This window comes from Syngnathus acus, chromosome 3, assembly GCF_901709675.1.
Source record: "Syngnathus acus chromosome 3, fSynAcu1.2, whole genome shotgun sequence".
Lineage (NCBI taxonomy): Eukaryota > Metazoa > Chordata > Actinopteri > Syngnathiformes > Syngnathidae > Syngnathus > Syngnathus acus.
Genome location: NC_051089.1, coordinates 13393125 through 13405482, shown reverse-complemented (window position 1 = coordinate 13405482; position 12358 = coordinate 13393125). Strand labels below are relative to the sequence as shown.

Here is a 12358-nt window from a genome sequence, read left to right as displayed (position 1 = left end):
TGATGAAATAACTGACAGTCTATGCATGTGTACATTTTCTGCACTTTTAACTTTTACATAGCTCTCTTAGCTCATTGCAACTGTGACATCATACTTTTTTTAATGTGCAACACTTTTTCTTCGTTAGAGGGCGCAACTAGAAATGTCATTCCCCCTAGGTCAGGCGTGTCAAACTCATTTTTTTTCGCGGGCCGCATTGTAGTCATAGCTTCTTTCGGAGGGCCATTATGACTGTCAGCCCAAATAAATGTATGAGCACCTCATATTATATACAGTAAAAGCTACAAAACAAACTGACAAATAACTCGTTTTCAAATCAAACAAGTAAAAACTGGTCAAATATTAAAAATATATATATATTACTAAAAGTGAAGACAATTTGCAATTCTAGTATGACACGAATTTGCTGTACAATTTGTCTTCGCGGGCCACATAAAATGATATGGCGGGCCGTATCTGCCCCCCGGGCCTTGAGTTTGACACCTGTGCCCTAGGTCCTGTAGGAGAAAAGATGAGTGCCGATTGACTATTTTGCATAACCTAAATTAAAATTCCTGTTATCCAGTACATATGGGCTTGCTATTGCACAGATTCAGGGAACTTTTGTATGACTACAATTATCGTTCTGTTTCGAGATAACTTTAAACTAGAAGTAGAGCGAGCAATCTGTCTCAGTCATTTTGGTGTTAGTCAGCACATGTGACATGTCATGGCCTATGAACAATGCACTCCTGGCAAATGGGTGTAGGCATGAAAGAATTGTCCTTCGGTGTCAGACGAGTGAGGAAATTCGTTTGTCAGGTTCTGTTGAGGCGTTTATGGGGGCAGGTTTAGTACGTTTCATGAAACAACTGCAAATAAATTTGATTAATTGAGCTGAATCACGTCAGCAAAAGAGATCAGTATGTTTAAGCACGAGATGAGACTAGTGTTTTGGTTGTTGAATATATTTTCATGATGATGACAGATTGCACTTGAGCTCACCTTCCCTGGAGACTCTCCTTTGAGACGCAAGCGTTCATGTTAATACTTTCATCAACGATCATGTGATCTGGGTGCCAGGAGCAGCTGAAACAACCTCCATCAAAGCTACGAGAAGAGCTTCACAGGCACGTCACCTGTCGGAAAGCCTTAGTGCCGGTCTTAGATGGTATTAGGACTGTGTATTATAGGACGCCGAGTGTGCCGTGCCGAAACGGTGTTTGACGGCTTATCAGTGGTCAACTGTGGGAAATGTTGCGGGAAGTTCAATAATCCCATCAACTGATTTTTACCACATGCGCTCATCATCAAAACGTTCTAACCTTGAGCAGGCGTGTCATGACTCTTCAGCATGAAGCAAATAGCAGCACTCCAATTTATTCTACAGCAGGTTTTAATCTGATCAAATGATTAACATCAACAGATGGACTCATCAAAAAGAAAAAAAAAAAAAGTAGTTTTCTGGCTAATCACTAAAGATCTAAGTCAAATTTTCCCCACAAATGAAGGCTTTCCAAGACCGAGAAGCACACGACTGACTGGAGAGTGCACATGCACATGATGCCTGGCTTCCCGCTTGCTGACACTAATCCAAAGGCGGTGGGGATTTTCTGCTTCTTGCTGCTTCTTGCCTCACGCTCCTGCAGGGCTCTCACATCCACTGTGTGTTTCCCAGTCACTCACACATACACCAAATTAGATGAACACACCATTCACACTAAAAATACTCTGACCCGCATCGGCGTGGATGCAGCGACACAAAAAAAAACTGCCACCAACCTCGGTGTCAGCACTTTTAGCGGAAAAACTTGCACATCTGCTGTACGGTTATTGTTGATTTAGGCAGAATGGTGCATGACTGCGCACCATACTCAAATTAGTCCTGTTGCTGCATCCATGTATGCTGGCCCCATTGAGTATCACGTGTTGTGCGCATGAATGTCAAAAGGAGGGAATGTTGTTTGGATGTCACTGAAGCCAGGAATGGTAAAAAAAGCTCCAAAGAAATGTTGGTTTATGAGCAAAGTACGTGGAATACAGCAAAAGGTGATGCTTCCTTTGTTGTCATTGATGGAGAGATTCTCTAAAGGTACTGTTGGGCCTTACGTAAGCAGCGTACATGGCATGTTACATGAAACCAGACAGGAGAAGCAGCTGAAAAGTAGGTTAGTGCCAATTACTTCCATGCCATCAGACAAATAATCTATAAAAAAAATTCTTCTTTACTATGACATTGATCAAATCAGACAGCAGTTCTAATCTAATCTTTCAGGCTGATAACTTGCTGACAGAGCGAAGCGATTCAAGAGTAAAATGTCAAACTTAAGACTGATCTCTTGATGATGTATTTTCCCTTCAAGAACGAACAAGAATACAAAATAGAATGAAGTATATTATAGAAATGTACAGTAATGTCTGCAGCACATATGGAAAGAATTGACAAAGAAAATATCGTTTTGATTATTATATGGCTTCGAAAAGTATGTTACTTAGCTTGGCACTACTTTATTTCCAGACATTGATTGCTATGAGGACCACTTCTTTCAACCCAATAGAATCACTTACAGGGTGCAGATTGTTGCTTTTGTTCATATTGACTTGCACTCAGAGTACATTCATCACATCTTTCCGAAAGTGAAAGAACTGACAACAAATTTAAATGCACCTCTGCAACCCTGTTGGTCACTCTGTACTTCCATCCCCAGCCTGTATTCCTATTGCATAGTTTACCGTACATTTCACACACAATGCACCACCAGAGTTTTGTTTGTATTTATTTAGTTTTTTTCAATCGTGTGAAGCTCAGCAAGCGTCCAGTGTGCTTTTATGTAAGATGAACTCTATCAAACAGTCCATTTGTGTCAAGGACTGAGAGAGTCATGTTCTTATGAATATTAAAGAAGTAGAGTTCAACGCTAAGGTCATGACGGTGGCCATAAAATGCACCCGAGCAGTTTAAACTATTCATTGCACAATTAAACATCCATCACTATCTGCTCCCCGAACAAAATGGCCCCTCCTTTAGTTGTCGACCAATGCCCACACTATCTAACCCTGCCGGACCTTCTGTTGGGAGGAAGCCATGTGGCTATGAAGAAGTACACCATCTGGATACAGTGGTAAAGCAGGATGCAAACCCAAACATCATGCTACAGTGGCTCATGTTTATGCTGCCATATGTGCATGTTAGATTTGGGAAAGAGCAACGTTTGTTTAATGCAATGTAGCGAAGAAAGCCCAAGCCAAAAAAAGCCAATCTTCTTTTTTTTTTTTTTAAACAAATTACTTGACATTCTTGTATTAAATTTGAAAACAGGGGAATCCACCAATATTACAAAGCAATAAAAGAAGATCGCATTTACTTAAGCAAAGGGAGAGGTCAAATTGTCCACAGTTGCCAGTCAATAAACTAGTGTAGGTGTATTATTTGGAAAGTTTAATTTGAGCTAACCCTCTAAAATGTATACTTTGCCGTAAAGCATTTGACATATAGGGATGGTCAAATGTACATTCATAATGCTCACTTTTAAAGTGACTTTGCCAAAACATGATTTCATTCATTACATATCCGGCTGCACTTTTCAGCAATGTGTTTTGGCATGTGTCAGGAATGTGACTTTATGCGACAGGACGTACGGTTATTGCCCACTCAACCTCTATTTTTCCAGAGTCATGCATAGACAACACCAACAACATAAAAAAATTATGCAGAGGATTTCAATATATGCTTGTAATCAGGGACTCATACACAATCATTTCACACATCTTATTTCAGAGACATTACCTGCATTTGTGACCCACTCTTAAAGGTCAAAAAGCATAATTCAAACAATAACAGTCAGATGGTTGTAAAATTATGTGTTTCCGTAATGTAATGTAATGTAATGTAATGCAAGTGACAGAAAAGCCCTGCCTTAATATTTCATTGCATTCTATGACACCTTCCCCCTGCGCAGTGTTGATACGTGTTAAACAGCAGAATTAATTTTCCCCCCAAAATCCCATCAGCATCTCCTGTCTTTTCAATCACACCATTATTTACATCCACTTACCAGGAAAGGAAGAAATCATAATGAGTAAAACACTTAAGGCTGTGAGTCAAGAGATTTCTCCATTCATTTGCTGCTAATGGGAAATGCAGGATGAGACAAATCACAAATCCAATTCTCAAAAGCAATCAGATGTTTGGGGAAGCTTTTTAGAAGAAGCAACACAAAGGTCTTGTCAATCCCTTCTCTAGGTCTAAACTATGTGGCCTGTTTCTAATAACATCCTTGATCAGTTTTATTGCAGCTGGTGACATATAGCAGTTCGTATTAAGACGTCAACGATAGCATAAAACACGACACAATAGCCGCTATCGGCTATCACAAAATAAAGATTACGCCACAGCTAAAACAGTAGCGATACTCAAATTACAAGGAAGGGGAATCCTTATGTAACAAATGAATTAGATTGCAGTAATACCAATTTCAAGACAGATATGGAATTTATGGTGGAAATAGCACATTCTAATTAACTGTTAATTTATTACTTGTGATTGGTTGATGACCAGTCCAGGGAATGCCTCGCCTCTCGCCTGGAGTCAAATGGGACAAGCTCCAACACACATATCGTGTTAATTTCTTCTGTGGTTTGGCATCCCTGCTTGAGTTAGCCAAAGGACACAAAACCCATTGTGAGCTATTGTATTTTGTTTGTGTATATCGTGCACACCTATTGCAAAGGCCTAAAGCTTAACAACGGCTTCCAAACAATTCAAGCTTGCAGGGTGACACAGGCAACTGAGCATAAAATCAATTCAATACACAGTCTTGTTACACCATTTGTCTAGGTCATATGAATGAGCAAAATCAATAGACTACAAATATTTACTATTTGAAAATATGACTGAATTTGAATAGATTAGTTTTTGGTCAATCAAGCGTCAAACTAAGGCCGGTTGAAATATGAAAACAAGTCAGCATTCTAAGAGGACAAATAAAACACATTTACAAACTGCTAAACAGTTCAACTAGGACCATAACAGAAGAGTTATCTGCCTTTGTGTTTCGCATCCAAGCAGTTTGGCCAAAACAGCAATGAAGAGCAGTGTTTTTGATGGAGTATGTCAAGGTGGCACAAGTTTTCAATTTTTCAACTTCAACTTCCAACTTTTCTTATTGACTGCAAAGGATGTGATTGACAAAAACATATGTCCAATCACAGGCTAAACCCTGCTTGTTTTCAGAAGCTATTATGTTTTTTCCATTTAATTTGAAAAAATAATTCAGACTTTAAAACGTCATCCCTAAGTGAGAAGTGCCCCCCCTACAGAATGTAAATAGATATGCACATTTTGTTCTGCACCAATTTTACCTTTACAGAATACTATCATTCATACAACTAATGAGAGAGAGCCAGAGTGTAATTTTTTTCAAGTGGAGCCAATTTTGCAATCTACGACAGAAAAAGCCTCCTGGCAGAGCAATGAATCTAGATGATCACGCTGTACAACTATCAAGCAGGGATTTTATAGTGTCGAATATTTTCATTTTACTGTCAGTCTTCAGGCAGCACAGTTGCATATTGGTTAGTGCTGCTGCCTCACAGCAAGAGTGTTTTGAGTTTTAATCGAGGTCTTAGGATTTTCTGTGTTGGAGTTTTGCAAGTTCTACATGTTATTGTTGGCACTCTCTATGAGCACCACTTCTCCTCACGAGGGTCGTACCTATCCCAACTGTCTTATGGTGGCAGAGAGGGCATACTCTGAAATGGGTCACCAGCCAATCACAGGACACCAATATACGAACAACCATTCGCACTCACAATCATATCTACGGGCAATTTGGAGTGCATGTTTTTGGAATGTGGGAGGAAACCTAAGTACCTGAAGGAGACCCACACAGGCACGGGGAGAACATGCAAACCACACAGGAAGGCTGGAGCCCTGCACCTCTGAACTGTGAGGAAGACGTGCTAACTAGAGCATGACTGTGCTGCCCAGTATCTTTCTGGTAAAATGTAACTACACACAGTTAGGTGTGTTTTTCATTGAATAGTGAGCAGCCCAGGCCTCATTAACGCAACTGGGATGGCTCCAGCTTATATATGGTAAGTGGTGGAGCGAAATAATGGATGGTTGTTGTTTTTCTTAATTTTTTTTATAAGCATTTCTTATGAATTTCCTTTCTACAGCCATATTTTTTTATTCTGCAGTAAACGACAGACACACGCACGCACACACACACACACACACACACACACACACTCTCTCTATTTAGAGATTACACTTGATTTTCCACAGCCATTTCTATTTTTTCCTCTGAAGGGAGGGCTTCTCTCTGAAATCACCGAGACAAGTTTTAGTCTGACAACACTTCCATTTTAGGAATAAACAATGAGGTTTCCAAGGCTCTGCCGAAATTAATTAATCATACTATAACTCTGAAGAGAAACGTTTCAAATTTGTTCTGGAAAAAGGTATGTATTTTTAAACCAAATATTTCCAAATTCTTCTCTTTGTCTGAGCAGTTAGCGTGTCGGTGTCTGGTTTGATTGACAGTAGCTGGCAGCCAGCCAGATTGTTGCACAGCACTGAACAGAGACAAGGAGAAACGTGAGGCGACAGTGGGTCACCAGAAGGCGTTGTGAAGGGCCGCCCCTTCTAACAGAAACAAATATCTCTGACAAGAACATTTGAGTGCTTTTAATGTGCCTCACCTAATTGCGACAACAACAACAGGAAGTTGGCAGTTCACTTTCCAAATGCATGTCTGGATGGTGGCGCATCATAAATATGTGTGTTAATCGGGCTCATTTTCAAAAGACTTATTTAAAATGGCATAGATAAACAAACGTTCATTTACAATGGTGAACAAAGAATGAGAACTTCCATATGGGGATCTCAATGTTTTCTGACTTATTTCCCTGTAAAAAAGAAAGGATGAAGTACATAGCGTATTTTATTTATTAGTTCTATACTATAAGTGCAACATGGACTGTTTGCAAAGTAAAAAATGGTGTTTGGGTAAGACCGGGGGCCCTATTTTCATTCCAGTGCAGCGATTTTTTTCTCTATATTCACGTCTTGCTAGGTTTCCTATCAGTTTGGCACAGTATATCTGACAGGCTGTGAGGCTAAAGGCCTGCAGAGTCCCTGAAGCTCGAAGGCGCATTAAGGTTCAGCCCAAGATCTACCCCTGGATACCATTGCGGTCCCTCCTCTCCCATCACCTTCTGATGGGTCCTTCACGTTTCACACATTCTGATCAAGGTCTGACACATTCTGTCAATGCTTTCTGCAGATGAAACAAACGCCGGGCAGCTTTGGGTCATGTTTGTGACCCCCTCCAAGTTGTGCCCTTATGTAGCGTCATGTTGTGTTGCATTCACTCCATTTTACTACAGCCAACTTGGTTTCGCATTCATACCGTGACTGCGTGTCAATTGTTGTTTTTGACATCTTAAAAATCTGGCATCCACGGAAGTCATTGTCACGTTTGCCCATCTTGTCCCTCAGTGCTGTGTCATGTCCATCCCGTTTTGTCTGCAGTGACCTGAAACATGAATACCTATTTATAATTTATATGAATGCAGCATAGAGATGATTCCTTTCTTTAATGCCACTGAGGTTGTTTTCTGAACCGGAACTATGGGTGAAATGAAGCCTCTTTAACCATTTGGAATGCAGTTAAGCATTTGGACATAATTAACGTAAGATTATAGTGAGGAAGGAAGGTGACGCAAAAGTCTTTTCAAAGAGCTGAAAAGGGTGACTAAATAGGTCTTCTTTGTCCTTGGATATTGCTTGATTAGACAGTTGAGGTTAATCACAATGTAAGGAGGGCTACTGATTGTGGGCCAGTTTCCCTGATTGTCATTTAATCTCATTCTGGGCTCGATTCCTTCAATTGAGATAAGATTTATTGTTCTCCATAAGTGTTTTTACAAAGTTTAAAGGACAAGACAAACCAGGGCCAAGGTGAACACTAAACAGCATGTCTCAGTGCCATTGTCTTTATATCTAATTTATTGTGGTAAGGTAAAGAAATTTAAAAAAAATCCGAAATCTTAAATGTGAGTGCAATGTGATCAGACACTTTGGATAACAAGATCATCTAACTGAACAACATATAATTGTAAAGCCGAACTGCCGCAAATGTAAACGAAAAACGTTATGAGCATGTACAAATGTTATTTTTAACGAGTGAATTGAAAGCGTGATATCCACATTGGGGCACTTGAAAGAACATGTACAAACAACGGTTATCGTCTCAAAAACAAAGCATTAGGACTTGCTCGGTCAAGTTGTGTTATCTACACTCAGGTGCTTGCCTGTGATGCAAACTTTGAGATTATGTTTGACTTTTGCTGTGAAGCACTCAGTTAGAAATAAACTACACTGGCTAATAATAACTGACAGTGTATAAGCCGCTCAAAGCAACAGTATTATCACAAAGCAAAATGTAGACTCATATGCATGACTCAAAGCGCAAGAGTTGGGTTCAGGTCGGGTTCAGAACAGACATAAGCGATCCAACACATGCACAACTCTTAAAGTTTACAGCAAAAACAAACTCAAAAACCTAATCAGGTATGATTTGAAAATGTATTATATTTAGCAATAGGTTAACTTACTCTGGCAGGGAACCATATTTCCAAACTCAGAGTTCAAAAGGAACCTTGCACACCTCATTAAAAAGAACTAACCATGTGCCCCCCCCAACCAATCAGCACAATAATAATGGTGGTACTAATAAAAGATATACAATGACAAAAACTCACAAAAGTTTTAAATGTTTCACTAAAAGGCACTAAAATGGACGATGAAAAAGTATTCCAATGATGGTCTCATAAAGGGACCAGAGCCATGGTTATGGCTGCATAACTCATCATCGTCATTTCATAAGACATTCTGTCTCAAACAGAATCAAGAATCTGCAAGAATAAAGAGTAATAAATGGTATCTGGATAAATCATAAAATACGCAAACTACAGCAATCTACACACCAAAATCAATTACGTCAACCCAAATATAACTTATGGTCATTTAAAAACAACCACATTAAAATGATGAGAGGTACTGGAAGATATCAGCATACTGAATTATATTTTCTTCCTTAAAAAGTGGCTGTTTCCTGTTCTACAGCAGAGGGGCTGCATTTAAATGAAAACGACATGGTGTAACATTCACAGCATAATGCATAATTCAGACCACCACTGTGCCTTAAACGCAACTCCCCAGCTGTTACGTAGTCACACTGTGTAGTACGGCAGCCAAGTTCTCAAAGCGCAATGTTATGGTGCCGCAAAGCACAATAGACTTAGCCACAGAGGGAAGCATTCTTATTATTTTGCATCTCTGTCACCAAATTGGGGGAAAAACTGCTCCTTCTCAGCTCAGAGAGTCTCAAAAATGTTTTTTTCATCTACTCACAGTCACTAGTCGTGGTAGAGTTTTCAATTGGAAAATAGCTCCTATCATAGATTCCAGTTTTTGTTGCCATGGTGATGATTATGTTTACCTCAAACATTTGTCATTACGTGGCGCTTCTCCACTCTGACTTTGGGAACATGGCAAAGGGCAGTAATGAAGTCCTCTTCGGAAAGATGCACTATTCAATTGAGATTGTGATGTAATTTAAAATGTATCTAAAGCAAATACTCATTTGAAACTAAATACCCTTATAAGGTCTTAACACCAGGATACCAATGCTATTCGTTAGCCCGTGTCTGATGGCATTTGACATTGCTTGTTAGCATTAAACTCAATGGCAAAGCCATGAGGCTTTTTTAAAAACACAACATATACAGTAATCCTCTTTTGGATGCTTAGTTTGACAGTAAATTACAAGCAAGAGTGGCAGTGAACAGCAAGAATACATTTTTGAAAGAAATCTGTCAAATGACTGTTTACATGAGAGGAGTTGAGTTCACAGGCACCATGATGACAATTTGGTGACAGTCGAAGTACAAAATCTGATGACACCTGTACTTGGAAAATCTCAAAAGTCCACTCGCTCGTCTGTAAAGGCACTGAAAGTAGCTTCTCTCGTTTTAATGTAAATTATTGCGGAGAAAAAACTCACCATGCTCACTACTCCATACATCAAATTTTATAAGCGAGTAGCTGCTTGACTTCAACTCGCTTCAATGTATAAACAAGTGTTTTGTCTAATACAATATTGAAGATCATAATGGCTTGTCTCCAAAAATTAAAAAAAAACATCTGCATCTATGTTGCCTCTTAAGAAAGGACTACTTATTTTGGTCAATAAATATCAGTATGACAGACATTATATAATATCAGTGTTATTCAAGCATTACATTTCAGTATGCTGTATGCAACCAATCATTAAGTCCTCTTTGAGATTGCTTTCTCCGTAAAAGGAAATGAAATATTCATCTTTGCTTGAGGAAAATTTTCAACGTAATAAATGGGAACGTAACCCTCGAACAACATTAAATGGAAGCAATTGATCAAGGGTGACAGGCAGGATGGAGGCAGGGTGCACAGGGAGCACATTTTCACAATCATAAATTGGAAGAAAAAAAAAAAAAAACTGACCAATCTTGACACTCTGTCGCTTTCACTGATTTAATATCTAACAAAACATATGACCTTGCATTTATCACATGCATGGATTTGCACGTTTTTTTAATTGTTTAACTAATCAACTGTCATGAGGTCATCATTTACTAAGCTTTTTTAATTGTTTAACTATTCAACTGTCATGAGGTCATCATTTACTCAGTTTTTTTTATTGTTTAACTATTCAACTGTCATGAGGTCATCATCTACTAAACTTTAAGCCTGCAGAATATTATAACACAGTCTATCATGGTAGTACCAGAAGTTACACAAATACTATACATTATTATAACAGTCACATCAGCGAGAGTACTTTTCTTCTGACATCTTCATACACAGTCGAGATTAAATTCAACCTACTCAGCATTTTTGATTCGATTTTAGTCGGCATAACTTGATTAGCTGTTAATTGCTCCACACATCTGAATTCAATGTTCCGTCACACATTTATTCAGGACTTTCCTTTGATTCATTTTTGTCTGATCAAGAACAGAGACAAAGAGACAAAATCATCTCACAAGTGGCTTGCTAAACCGGCTGATTGGCTTCTTAATCACCACATTATGTCATTTGACATTGCAATGATTCACGGGTGAAAGAATAAAGGAATTATTACAACTGCTATAAACACATGTTGACACACTGTAGGTTTCCAGAAGTTGTAACGGTAGTTGTGGCTTTTTGGATTTTAATAGTACAAAAGTGTTATGATCAAAATGTCAGTTCCATGAATGATGTTTCTCTGAGATGCAGTAACCAGCGAGTCAGTGCAGGAAATGCTGTACCTATTTTTAACCACAAACATGCACTTTTTCAGCAGGGACACATGGGAGGGTTCCAATTAGCTCACAGGAAACCCACAGAGACAAAGAAAAAAAAAAGGGATGGCTCAGAGTAAGTCTTTCCTCACACTGCTGACACACAACACCAGAGGGAAGAGGAGTCAACATTCTTAAATTCTTTCAAAAGACCTCGGCTTTTTATTACATTCAGGTATTTTTTTCATTACATTAGTAGAACTTCGTCTTAGGAATGTCACATGGACAAGCCCAGGAAGTATTTGTAGGTCACTGAGTACAGAGCGTTTTATCCCGTATTAAATGAAGACTTTGATTAAACAATTAAGTAAATGTTAATGATTTTTGAATGCACCTTTAAAAAAAAAAAAAGCTTTCCCAATCAAATGTACAACGTTTTTCTGAATACATTGTGTATCTATATACACATATATACTATTATATATATACTTTCATTCACATTAGCTCATATTGTTGCTTTTCATTCATGGACACCCACTTACTCATTTATTCACTTTTTGTTCTCTAACCTTTTATTCAGGCTTATTGTTAATAGACTTTATGAAACGTGTTTTCATGAACTCATGGTCAACTCACCACAGTTCTCGGAAACACACAAAAGATTTAAACATGAATTGAAACATTACATTCGTTGACATAATTGGAAATCTTAAATCCTCAAATATTATGATGCACAAAATCCCATTTGTTATAGCTGAGTGCTCTTTGGCCAACTCTCCAAAACGCTGTCAATTGCAAACTGGATTTTGCCTTTGCATTTATGCATTTGTAATGAGCAATTTTGCAAGTTATTACTTTTGATTAAACATTGCTGTCTTTTCACTCCATCACTTCTTCTTAGATACGCAAACTGGATGTCTCCGCAATTCCAGCTGTGTGAATATAAAATGCTGGCAAACTGGACTGAAATGCTGTCTTTGCTTGTTGTGTCTCTTTTTGTGACTGACTGACGACCAATTCACGGTGTGGTCCGTTATTCACAAAA

The 12358-nt window shown here is 38.6% G+C and overlaps 1 protein-coding gene across 2 annotated transcripts in view; it reads right to left on the bottom strand.

Moving 5' to 3' along the window:
* Positions 1-12358, bottom strand: part of kcna4 (potassium voltage-gated channel, shaker-related subfamily, member 4) — a 39908-nt gene that overhangs the window by 9390 nt on the left and 18160 nt on the right. Inside the window, exon 3 of one of the 2 annotated variants that reach the window (XM_037247699.1) lies at positions 6717-7520. The exons of the other annotated variant lie outside the window; for it this stretch is intronic. The gene's annotated coding sequence lies outside the window, so the exon portion shown is untranslated. Of the gene's footprint in view, positions 1-6716; positions 7521-12358 lie in introns of those variants that run through there. 2 annotated transcript variants of the gene reach the window in all.